Source organism: Halichoerus grypus, chromosome 7 (assembly GCF_964656455.1).
Source record: "Halichoerus grypus chromosome 7, mHalGry1.hap1.1, whole genome shotgun sequence".
Lineage (NCBI taxonomy): Eukaryota > Metazoa > Chordata > Mammalia > Carnivora > Phocidae > Halichoerus > Halichoerus grypus.
In genome coordinates, this window is record NC_135718.1 from 55,350,721 (window position 1) to 55,364,040 (window position 13,320).

Sequence of the window (13,320 nt, forward strand, 5' to 3'; positions counted from 1 at the left end):
TTGCCCTTCACACTGCAGCTGCACGCTTCCCTCTCCCACCCCCACAGGCAGCCCGTCAGCAAGGCGGACCAGCATCATCTCCAAAACATCTCCTCTGTCACCGTCGCCTCTCACCTGGGTACCCACAACGGGCTCTCCTCTCCCTGCTTTTCCACCTCTGTAATCCATTCTCCATGCAGGCCAAGAGGAAGGTAAAATGTAAACCTGAGTGTGTGGCTCCCCTTCTTAAAACCCTTGGCTCACTGAGGGTGAAATTTACAAACCCAGTGCCAGAGGTGTGCAAGGTGCCACAGGGCTGGCCCCACGACCCCTCTGAGCTCCCCATTTTCTCTCTCTTTCCCTCCTCCCATCAGGCCACTCTGACCTTTCTCTTCTTTAGACACTTCAAGCTCATTTCCACCTCAGGGCCTTTGCACACGCTGTTCCTGCTCAGAACACTCACTCCCCAGCCTCTGATTTAACTATTTAATTCATTTATTCAATCGGCACTTTTATTGTGCTTTATTCTATGCCAAGCTTACTCTCAGCACGTTTTGAGTTCGGATTCATTTGTTAACTCTTCACACGGCTAGTTCCCTCTTGTCAGGTCAAATGCCCCCTTCTCTTGGGGGCCTTCCCTGATCACCATCAAACACAGATATGCTGCTCCCCGCCAATCAGACCCTGTAGAAAGTATGTCTTGATTCACTTTCATCATAACAATCAATGGTATTTTCTTATTTATTTCCTTACGTGCTTACTGGCTATCTCTTCCACCAGACTGGAAGCTCTAGGAGGGCCGACCTGTCTGTCAGACTGATCCGTATATCCCTGGAGCCTAGCACCATGTCTGCCCATGAGAAGGAATGAATGAAGGGGTCACCTCTCCCCAAGAAGCTTCTAAGACCACCATGCATTCTAAACCCCACATCTGGCATGTACAAACTACAGGATCTAGGTGGGCTATGTTTCCTGTGGATACCGCTTGGAGACCCAGTGAGGGGAATGGCTCCTAGAAGGAGGGGGTCAGGTCTTATCCACCTTCATATAAATATGAAAACAACAACTGGCAGGTTCAGAGCAAATAGCAATCCACTGTAGAGCTTTCAAAGGACCTGCCCAGATATGAACCCAGCTACTCAGTGAGGCTGTCATAGCCCCATTTGACAGATGCAAGAGCTGAGGCCCAGAGAGTCAGGGCCACGCGGTGTGCACAGAAGCCAAGACTTGCCCCCATCTCCCAGCGCCGATCTCAAGTCTTTACAAAGGGCTGGGTCCGCCTGAGCACGGGTGCTCTGGATACAGCATGGGGCTCAGTGGAGATATTCATGTTTGCTGCAGCTGCCAGGCAGCCTAGAGAGGCTCCTGCTCACAGCCCGCGGGAAGGGCTGGTCCCCAGGGCACTTGGGAAGAGAGGCAATGGGAGCAGTTAAAAGGGTGCTGGGCTGGGGTTCAGGAGAGCGGGGTCACAGCAGCTCAATACCATTGATTAGGCACCTTCCCTGTGCCGGGCACTGTACCAAGTGCTTTACACACATTTCCTTAATGTCCACAACAGTGCAGTGCAATCGTTGTCATTGCCCCCACTTTGCAGATGAGAAGGCTGAGGCTCGGAGAGCTTAAGTCACTTTCCCGTTGTAACACAGATGGATCCCGGAACTCAGCCAGCAGACAGTCGTGCCACTGGTTAGTCAGGGTGCTTCCAGAAGTGGCTGAGTGACCCTGAAAGAGCCTCTTGTCCTCTCTGGGTTTTAGAGCCTACCTGTAAAGCCCCGGCTCATACAAGATCTTGTCTAGGCCTGTCCGACTTTAACACGAGTCAAGGAGGGATGAGACAGGATGTGTGGCCACCGGTGTTTCCTGTGGCCCCTGCCACCTGAGGAAGGGCCTGCCTGTTTGTCTTGAGGCAGGGGCACACTGTGCTCTGCCCAGGGCACCATGGGTGGAGCGTCCAGGGACAGTTCATCCCCAGGGCCCCAGCCTCCTGTGCTGGCTGGATGACAGAGACCAGGGGTACACAGGAGTGGAGGAGAGCTGGGAGACCTTGGAGCTACCAAGAAAGTGACTCATCATATCCACCGGGTGGGGCGGGGGGAGTTAAGATGGGCAAATGCTATAAAGAATATACACCCCATTGCAGAGCCGCTGAAATGAACATCAGAAATGGGATCCCAGCCTGCGCTGCCTTTGGATAATAAAATCTGGTACCTTCTCTGTATGTCTCTCTCTCCCTCCCTCCCTCCTTTCATGAATTTTTGAGCCTGTTGTTCTATAGAAACATGATTGCATGGCCTCGAGTGTCCACCCCTCAAGGGGGATGGGCACGGAGGACGGAGAGCTTAGAGCCAAGGCCAATTCCTAACTTTTGTGGGATCCGTTACCCTTGCAGAAGCCAGTAGAAGGGTGAGTGAGCAAGCGCCCCAGGGAGAGCAGAGGAGGTTGGACCTGACTTCATTCCTAGAAATAGTTGTGCGGTGGGTGGTGGCTTCAAGGGCCCGTCGGTTTTAGGGATGTGGCAGTGCGTTTTGTTCCATCAGGAAGAACAGGCTGCCTGCTGGCATCCGGAAGCAGACACCCAGCTTGGCTGGAGCTCTTGGCCTCGGGAGGCAGCGAGGCCCCGTGGTGCTGGTTAACACTGGTCATGGGCTGTTCTATATCCCTCTGTCTTGCCTTCATTTCCGTAAAACGCCCGCCTCCCTGTGACCCCAGCAGTTGCTCTGGGGACCGTCTGGGGGACAGGATGTGGTGGGATGAGTCCAGCAGGAATGGAGAATACCTCCAGTCCCCATGTGCCTGTGCAGGTTAGGGCAAGCTCCCGTCGCCCTCTGGGGGCCTGCTTTTCTCCAACTGCACGATGAACAAGTGGACACCAGTGGGTTTTACATCCCGAAGGGGCGCATGCATCCCATGTACAGCTGCCCCATCCACACCAAAGGGATGGCAGAGGTCACCTCGGGTGGAACGGGGCACTGGCAGGACTGGCAGGGCAGACGCTCCTGCTCCATACCTGGTCGGAGGGCTTGCTTGGATGCACAATTAGGCCAATCCCACCCCCAGAGTAAAGGCTCCTAACTCGTGGCTTGCTCCTCTTGTTTCTCCCTCAGCTAAGTTGGGGAGCACGTTGGCAGATGCCAATATTATAACTCTACGGGTTGGGAGCTGTATTCTTCTAGAGTTGAACAGACCTTCCAAAGTCAAGTTCTCTCTCATGGTAGATGGAGGAGGCACAAAGGGCTGAAGTGGAGACAGGAAATGAATGATCTGTACCTACAAAAAATTAGGCACAATGGGCATCACGGGCACGCCCAACCTCGATTAAGCAGAAAGGAAACTCGATTATCCAGAACATGGCCCTTTTAAGAGATAAGGGCACGTAACTTCAAAATAATGACATAACAGTGATGAAAGAAAGATCTCCGTGGACTTGCAGTGCCGTGCCTCGGTCAGTGCACATTCAGCCCCGTGAATCGTCTACCCCTTTCTCACCCCCATCCCTTAAGGTAAAAACAGAGCATCGCATGCTGGTCGTTGCCTCTGAGGGCCGATCAGCAAAGAACAACAGAGCCCAGGGTGATGTTGTCAAGTGTCTGGAACTCTGAGAATACAGGACCCGTGGGCCGGAACCTGCGCCAGCCGTGATTAATGGGTAAGGCCGCCATGTTCAGACTCATGAGCACCGTGCAGGAACAGAAATTCTTCATTTGAGAAGGACTGGCACCAGGTTCCGGCCTAAAGGGCAACGAGGGAGGCAATTTTGGCTGCCAAAGCCGCCCAGCCCCGGGCGCCCCGGAGCCTGGGGACACAGACGGGCCAGCCCGCTGTGCAAACGCGCAGGCAGGTCTGGGGAGACACGGCCACTCTGCCCCGTCCACGCGGCTCCCAGGACGTCTGGGGCCTGCCCCACACTCCCTGCAGGCTTGTCATGGTGAGCTGGCTACGCTGTGACAGCTCACATAACTATGCGGAGAGCCAGTGTCCACTTATATACCCGTCGCCTGCTGGGCATTTTCCTAGGGCTCCACGCCAGGCTGGCTCATCGCATTTCCTCCCCACTTGGGCGGGTTGAAGTGGCGGGCGGGCTCTGCTGGAGCCCTCTGCCCAGGCTCGACCCCCATCCCCGCCTCCAGGGGCCTCCCCAGGGCCTCCACTGGGGGGAAGAGTCGGCCCAGGGCCCTCCTATCCACCCCCCTTCAGCCGCGCCCCCGCACCCTGGGGACACTCCCACAGTGCCCGGCCGGCCCTGCCGCACACAGACAGATGGGCAGAGGCTGGAGGGGTGGCAAGTCCGAAAGCAAGTCTGTGAAGTGCGCTGGAAAGAATGGCAGGCAGGCCCACAGCCAGCCCTGCTGCCACTCAACTTCTGTAGGGTCTGACCCTTTTGGGATCCTCTCTTCCTTTGGTCTGCCCTGCCCCACCCCCCCATCCCCCCCCCGCCTCTGCCACACCCCTGCATGCCCAGCCAGCTCCCCTCTGCGCTGGGGGCCTCTCCTGCTTCTCACCCAGGAGCTGAGTCCCGGGGTCCTGGTGCCTTAAGGAAAACGGCCAGCTGTACAGGCCACCCCAGGACTGCCGCTGGGCAGCTCGTGAAGCACGCCCCCGCCCCACCTGCGGGCCTGCCCCGTCTGCGCCCCGGGCCTCTGCAGCCGCCGCTGCTTAGGCATCCCTTCACCCGGACTGTGAGCTCCTCTTAGTCTCCTGAGGACGGGCCAGGGCACAGAGCCAGCGCTCCAGGCCTGTTTGTCGAGTGAGTGACGGAAAGACACGGAGACAGAGAGGCAGAGAGAGGGAAAGCAGGTCTGCGTTGACTTCTGGTTCCCTCTGCGTGACATCACTGTGGCTCCAGCACATACCAGCTCTGGGGTTCTGGCCACGTGACACACCTCTTTGGGCCTCGGTCCTTCTCCCACGTAAAACGAAGATAACCATAGTATCTGCCATATAGAGTACGTATGAGGCTTCCAGGAGGTAATGTGATACGGTGCTGAGAACGGCGCCTGGCACAGATACGCTTTGTTGCCACTATTAATGAACGCCCTCCAGCCTCGTCTGGCAGCGCCTCCCTGGACGAGCGTTCTGGCCATTGCCAAGTCCTCGCTTGCTTGCCGCGGCCCAGGGCAGCGCTCAGCCGGCTGCAGGACGGACCCTGGGGGACGTGCATCCGAAGCACGCATCTTCAGATGTTTCGGACTTGGTTTTCAGTCCCAGCCCTGCCACTGTCTGACCCTGTATCCTGGATGGGAGCACGCTGAGCTTCAGGGTCCTCATCTGGAAAACGTGGTCACGGAAGTCTTCACCTCCGAGAGATGTGGGGAGGAGGACGTGAGGTGTGCAAGGCACAGCGCGGGCAATCATGCTGGCTGGATCGGAGACCATCCAGGCCGCCCTGATGGCGGGACAGGACCCCACCAGGGAGTCTCTGAGGTGGGAGGCTGGCTGGGTTGTGACGAGGCATGGGGGCAGCCCGTGACGGAGTGGGCGGCCGGGAAGCTCCAGGAGGAGGAAGCGAGGGCTGCATCCGTGTGCCCAGCATTTCCCACCTTCCAGTCCCTTATAAGGGCCACCGGCCTTTGCTGTTGACTGCCCCTCTTCTGTAAAGCGGCACTGATATTCTTCCAGCGACACTATGGTAGAGCCGTATGGGGCAGAGTGGGCGGAGGCTAGACCTGGGGACCCTCCATGGAGTCTGGGCCCGGGAGCCCCTCCGCCCTCGGCAGCTCGGCACAAGGCCCTAGCTCCACGGCACACATGGGGCTGGAGCTGGCGTGGGAGGAGTGACTCTCCAGCAAAACGTGCCCCTGCCCTCTCTGTGCCCTGAGCAGGGACCTCCGCAGCCAGCCAGATGAAGGCCTTTCTTCTCTAAGGCCAAAGGATCAGAACTTTCCTACCCCACTGTCCCCGGGACAAGCCCTCCCAGGGCCCTTAGCACTTCCACAGGGACATCTTGCCTCCCCACCCAGGCCACCCCAGATACTCCAGAATAGAGCTCTGCACCCTTCCTCTCTATCCGACAGCCCTCTGCTCTCTCCCTGGGGGCAAAGGCACTAGCTTTCGAAGTCTTGGGCTCAAGTCCTGGCTCCATCTCCCAGCCACCACCCCTGTGTGATCCGTAGACATCGGAGCCTCAGTGGCCTCAGCTTCGACCTGGGGAGAACCACAGCCCCACCTCGCAGACTGCTTGTAAGCTGTACTGTGTTGCAGGCATGAGGTAGGATGTTCTCTCTTAATGTAACTACCAGCGTGGTCATTACCTGGGCTCACGGGCTTGTCCTTGCCTTGCGCTGTCCCTTGCCCACATGTAACAAATGGCCAACACTTGCCCATTTTCCTTCTGTGATTTTTACCACTCCCCTTGGCCCCTTCCACATGCTACTCCACGTCTTCTCTTAGCGGGGCCACGCAGCCTCTTCCTGGCTCCTTCCTTGGCTCTAGCTCATCCTCAGCTGCAGCTTCTCACAGCTGGATCATGTTCTATCCTTTCCTAGAAACCCTCACGGCCTCTTCAGGGTGATGTCCAACCCCCTCCATGGCTACCTCTCCCACCCCAACTTTTCTTTCCAGCCTTATCTCTTACTCCATCCTTCTGTGGGAGCTTGCTACAGTCATTCTGGATCATTCCTCCATTCCCAGAGTGGGGAGGGAGTGAAAAAGCCCGGTCCTTAGGTCTCTACACTTTCACTACACTGTTCCCTTGGCTCACAATGTCTTTATATGAGTTTTTATTTACTGACGATTTACTTGTCTTTCAAGGCTTGCTTTAAATGACCCTTTTTCCGCGAAGCCTTTCTAGATCCCTCCCTTTAAAAGTGATCACTCCTTCTCTTGCATTCTCCAACCCTGTTTAGCATTTACCTAACCCTGGACAGGAGGGACTATGATTTACCTGGTATCCCCAGGGCACTGAGCAGCTGCTAGCCCTCTGTGGGTCAAGGTCACTTGCTGATGTAGCCCACGAGCAGCCCAGAGCTGTAAAGAATATATAGTTTGTCCGCTGGGGTGTGGCCTGCCTCTGCGGGGTTGGGATTAGGAGGTGGAAGGTGGGGGTTCACTTAATTCCTCTGGGCACAGTGTCTGCCCTCACAGGGCAGGTTGTAAGGGAAAGACTCTGACAGCTGAACGTCTGCTACAAACATGTGTGATCATCACAGGCCTGGATGGCTCTCTGGGACCTCAGGCAGTATGGTCTCTTCTTTCTCCTGGTCTCCTCTGCTGGCCTCTCTGACACAGGCAGGTGGACAGACAGAGAGAAATGGACACACAGCGGGTGCTGCTGCCTACCTGTGAGCTCCCCCCGGCCCTCCCGCCAGACAGCCATCCCTGATTCTTTGGAGTTTCTGCAAAATTCCAGAGTCACCCACACCCCACGCAGCAGCTGCTGCAAACGTGGCTCGTTTCTCTCTCAGGACGCAGAGCGAAGCTGACAGCCCGCCTCCATATGGGTAAGGAGCGTGAACACGACCCTTCAGAAAAGTCCCACCGCCCGGTGGTTTCCGCTCCAGGCTGTGGCTGGACACAGGGAAGGTGAGTCTCTTCATAAACCCCAGTTGCAAGGTCCTTGACCCATGGTATCAGCGGTGATCTCAAACACCCCATCCAAGGAGCCAACCATCACCCTACTTGTGACTACCCCTCCCTCTGCCACAGTCCATGGCTCTCTGTGTCCCCCAGCACTCACACAGCCTACATCCCGCTAAGTAACTGCATTGTGGGCAAGCCTAGCTGCCTTTCCTCTAATATCTTCCACAGTGTAGGACTCCACAGTTGACTGAGCACTCTTGCAGTAACCCTGTGAGATCATTATTTATATGTAAGAGATTAGCTAATGGAAACTCAAAGGGGTTAGTGGCTTTTCCAATGCTGAAGAGCTAGGCACAGAGAGCTGGGGTTCACACAGGGGGCTCCTGCCCCATGGAAAAGGCCACCATAGCCAATTAGTCACAGAGTCCAGCCCGAAGGGCTCCTCCCACTTCCTCTGATCCAACAACATCTTCTATTCAGCTTTATGATTAAATAATGTTTTATCTTGAAATATTTCAGACATTTAATGAGCAATAAACATAATATAATGTATTATTGGGCAATGAAAAGGAATGAAGGATCGTTACATGTTACAGCATGGATGAACCTTGAAAACGTGACACTAAATCCATAGAACTAGGAAGTAGATTAGTGGGGGTGTGGGGGTGACAGCTAAAGGGTCCAGGGTTTCTTTTGGGAGGTGATGGAATGTTCTAAACTTGATTATGGTGATGGTTGCACAGCTCTGTGAACAGACCAGAAACCATCAAATTGTACACTTTAAATGGATAATATAATGCAAATTATATCTCAATGAAGTTGTTACTAAGAAATAGCATGAACCTGGCATAGCCTCCATCCAGCTTAAATGTTACCAATATAGGGGCGCCTGGGTGGCTCAGTCAGTTAAGCATCCGACTCTTGATTTCAGCTTGGGTGGTGATCTCTGGGTCCTGAGATGGAGCCCGGTGTTGGGCGTGCTCCGCGCTCAGTAGGGAGTCTGCTTGAGATTCTTTCTCCCCGTCCCTCTGCCTCCCCCTCCCTTTGCCCCTCCCCCACTCATGCTTGCTCTCTAAATAAATAAATAAATAAATAAATAAATAAAATCTTTAAAAGAAATAAAAAAGAGTTACCAATATAGCCAAACCCTCAGGGACCCCAGCCCTACCTCATTGCCCCCCCCCGCCCCCCCCCCCCCAGAATGTGATGCTTATCACTCCGGTGCATTTCTTTTCTTTTTTTTTTTTTTAAAGATTTTATTTATTTATTTGAGAGAGAGAGAATGAGAGACAGAGAGCAGGAGAGGGGGAGGGTCAGAGGGAGAAGCAGACTCCCTGCTGAGCAGGGAGCCCGATGCAGGACTCGATCCCGGGACTCCAGGATCATGACCTGAGCTGAAGGCAGTAGCTTAACCAACTGAGCCACCCAGGCGCCCAACTCCAGTGCATTTCTCTATACACTTATTACTTAGGCAAATATTCCCTGAATAATGTGTCTTGTTGTTTTGTGTTTTTAAACTTTATATAAATGAATTATATTGTACATATTCTCTTGTAATTTGCTTTTTTTCCCCTCGATAGGATGAGATTCAGCCCTGGTATTGCTTGGCCTTGAGGTCAAGTTCATCCATGCTCCCTGGGTATGGTATTTCGTTGGTGAAAGTACCACAGTTTCACATCCTACAGTGTGTGTCTCCACTCTGCTTCTGACAAATATTTAGGTTTTCTTTTCCCTTTCCCCGCAGTGCACACGGGGCCACAGGGAACACCCTGTCCTCCCTTATGCACGAGTGAGTGTTTCTCAGGAGGGGCGGCTCTGTGGGGGCCATCACACACTTTGTCAAATAGTGTCCCATTATTTCCTCACACGTAAGGAAACTGAGGCCCAGAGAGAGGACGTGACCTGCTCAGAGTCCCTCAGGGTCTGGGACGGATGCCCAGCCCAAGGCTCTTCTAGCCCCAGCACACTGCCTTTCCAGAACCCTCCATTTCCTTATTTTTATTTCGCTGCAAATCCCAGCGACCACCCAGCGGGCCTTATCAGAGCCGATCTAGGAGAAACACATTATCAGTGCTGTCCAGGAGGGCTGGGGATCTGGCAGTGCTTTCGGGAGGAAACAGGGAAGAGATGAACTTTGGAGAATGCCCCAGGCAGCTCCGAAGTGCCGAGAAGGGCAGCCTTGGGAGGAGAGGCCCTTCCCACGCTGGCCCCCCTCACTGGGGACTTCCTTACCTCCTCGAGGTAACAGCCAGCCTCCCACCCGGCTAGCTGCTTGCCTGAAACGGAGCCAAAAGGCCACAGGAAGTGCCTGCATCTGGAACCCAGGGTCTGAGCTTTACTGACTGGCTGATTTCTAAAGCACAACATCCTGGCTCTGGTTCGGCCCTGGCTCCCTTTACCTGCAGCCTCAGCTCCGGCGCATGGCTGTCACCAGGGAGCCTGCTGGGCATGCAGGGGGGACACTGGCAGGAGGGGAGGCCTGAGGGGGCAGCAGGCCACATTAGGGATTGGGACCTTTAACCTAAGGGCGAATGAAAGGAGGACGTGCTTTAAGGAGGGTTGTGCATTCGTTTTTCAAACACCATTCAGGGATCCGAGGAGGAGCCGTGGGGGGCTTCTGCAGGGAGTTAAGGTGAGAGATGGTGGTGGCTGCAACAGGTGTGTTGGTGGGGGCGCCAGGGGCAACCGGCGGGGCGGGGTCAGCGGGGCTTGGTGGTGGATGGGATGTGAGGGAAATGGCGGGGTCCAGACTGAACCCCAGGTTCCAGCCTCGGTGCTGGGCCCGTGTGGTGGTGGTGGTGGCGCCATTCCCCGGGACTGGGGATGTTGGCTATGGGCCAGGTGTGGGAGAAAGATGCTGGCTTCAGCTGTGTGCGCTTTGAGGACGGGCGACCTGTGACGTGTCCAGGGGGAGATGTCATGGAGGCTGCCTGGTGTAGTGTGTAGGTAGGTTCGAAGGTTCTCCCTGCCCGAAAACCCACAGAGGCTCCCCCCAGTGTGTAAGAGGCTCATGCTGAGTTTTGCAGTCAAGTGCCTGCAGAATCTAAATCAAATGGTCAGTGATCACAGCCAAAGAGAAACCGTCACAGGTGTATACCTCCTGGTCTGTTTTCACGTCCCACCTGAAGACACATTAGTTGTCCCAGCAGGTGGTTTTGCTTGGATTATACGCTGAGCGCACACCAGGCATTCTGTTAGCATGGTAACCAAACAGCAGAACGAAGGAGCAAGGCTCTGGTAGGAGAAAAGGATGGAAGGAGCTGTGGGGATGCGGTAGCAAGCCTGGAGGGGTTAAGAGTCCGTCAAAAAAAAGAGTCCATCAGGGAGAAACAGAACAAAGCCATGAGAACAGCATGAATGGATGTGAACGGGTGAGACACTGGTGTAGGGGCAGGGCAGGTGAGTGGTCCAGTTTTACTGAAAGACAAGGAGTACAGCATAAGAGGAGGCTGGTCAGAGCCCAGGCTTGAGAGATAAAAGTCCTTATGATTGGGATGGCGTGTGTATGAGCACTAGGGAGCCATGGATGGTTTCTGAGCAGTTGAGTGGAATTGATAGGACACAGCGATGATGGAGTATGTGGGTGAAGGAGAAGGAGGCATTGATGCTGCCTGGGGTTAGAGCCTGGGGGTCTGGGAGGTCAGATGGGCCATGAGATGGAATGGCGGGAGGAGGAGGAGGGGGCGGGTGGCCGAGGGGGAAGGGAGCTGACACAGCACAAAAGCTTGGCGGAGGCAGAAAGAGGGAGAGTTGGAATCCTATCGGAGGGTCTCTTATCAGGCTGGCCCTCAGGGATGTGCTTTAAGGATTAGCCAGGAATGACTCAGAATTAACCCATCAATTATTTGCATATAAAGCAGAGTTTACCTGAAAACAGTATTTCTTCAGTGGAAATGTTCTGCCTAATGCAACCATCAGCTCTGCAGTCTTTTTCTTTATTAATGGCACCCAGGGACACTTTGGTCTAAATGCTCCCTTTTCTGGGTTAGCTGAGTCTAAACAGAGGAGAACCACAGCGTAGGGGGCGCAGTCTGCTCTGCTGTAGTCCAAGAGAGCTGAGGGGAGCTCAGTCTAGGATGGAAGCTCTGGCCATAGTCCCTGCCGGTGAAAATGCCCTGTGACTGCTGGGGAGGGGGAGATCCGCCACCAGGGCAACCAGGGTAAGGCTAGACAAAGAAAGGGCTTCAGGACATGTGGACACCAGCTCTTACCACATATGGAAGCTAACCAAGCCCAGAGGGGCTGTTTCAGCCTGAACATCAATTGCCAACTTTCGTTGCTGGAAGGGGCTTCTCTGCCCTCAAGCCAGCCTCCACGTCATTGCTAGATACTGTTCTAGACTACAAACGGGATCAGGTCTCATCGCCGCTCCCCAGCCCTTCCCTGATGCCACATCACCTCCTGGGGCCAGAGCACGTGTTACTGCTCGCTGCGCCTGCACCCACAACAGACATCCCTAAGCGATGGCCACATCTTCCACGGAGCCTGGATGTAGCCTCCGAATCCACGCTGCACGCTCCGGGCAGCCATTACTAATCAGTCACCCTCAGGATGAAAACCGTTTCCCTCTCTTGGCAGGGGGAGAGCTGGAACTCCTCGGCCTGGCCCTTTGCTGTCTTTTCCCACCCTTATTTCAGATCTGTGCTCCAGCTTCCTCCAGCTGCTTGTCGTTCCCACATATTCCGCCTTTTTCTTCTTCTCAGAGCCTCTGCCCGTGCGGGTGGAACGGCATCTATGCAGATTGCTAGTCTTTCCTCCGTTATCTGCCCCCCCCCCGCCCCCGCCCCCGCCCCCGCCCCCAGCAACAGGCTTGTGTCTGGGCGCCTGGCTGCCCAGCAGAAAAGCCCTGCTCGGCCTCCCGCAGAGCTGGGAACCATGTGACTAAGTGCTGGCCAATGGGATACGAGCGGAAGGGATGCAGGTCGGGATATTTTTTTCCCCTTCACGTTTTGCTCTTAAAAACTGGGGATGGTGAGAACAAAGCAATTGCCAGCATCGTGCCGTATGAAGGAGACGGCAAGGCCACCTTCCCCGCCGGCGCCACCGCCGTCTGGCCTGCTGAGGGAGAGACCTCCCTCCGCCTGGTTGGAGTCCCTGTATCGGGAGCTCTGTCGTCCCGGCGGCAGCTGAGGCCCTACGCTCACCAGATGCCCTACCGCCATCCGCAGTGCAGCTCTCCCCGAGCGCCAGGCTCCTCTGGGCTCGCTGGCTCGTTAGCACACCGTGAACCAGGGGATGGCCACCGTCTCTCCCGTAAGCCAGCCTGAGGGCCACCTCTCTCCGGTTCATCCATGCTCCGAACCACGGCTGGCTCAGGTGCGAATGCACAGACCCCACCATGCCACCCCCTCGTCCCTGCTTTTGAGTCCAGACCTCTGGGACTCTGGGCTCCTCCCTCCCCTCGGAGATGAAGCCCACATCGTGGAGCCACCTACCCCCGCAGCTGGCTGTCGGGGCTCCTTCCTACCGCCAGCCCTGCCCAGCCCCAGCGTGGCGGGCCTGAAGGAGCTGCTTCCTTGCTGCCTGGAGCCCGTATTGTCCTGCTCCTCATTTGGTACTGAGAACAGGGACCGAAATGGGAGTTTCCCTAATCTTTGTATTCTTCTCAAGTGGCCTGGGAAGTCTCACGGTGCGTAGATCTGTTCCCAAGGCCCTTCTCCCGCCCCACCGGGCCGTATGCTTTGCGAATGGCCCATGCTTACTCCTCTGAACTTCTAGAGGCTGTGACGATCCTAGCGAGGCCCACCCTTCAGCACCCTGGCCCAGGCCTGCAGGCCCATCACAACCGTGGAACACAGTGCATGTGGCCCAGGAACAGCCAGATCT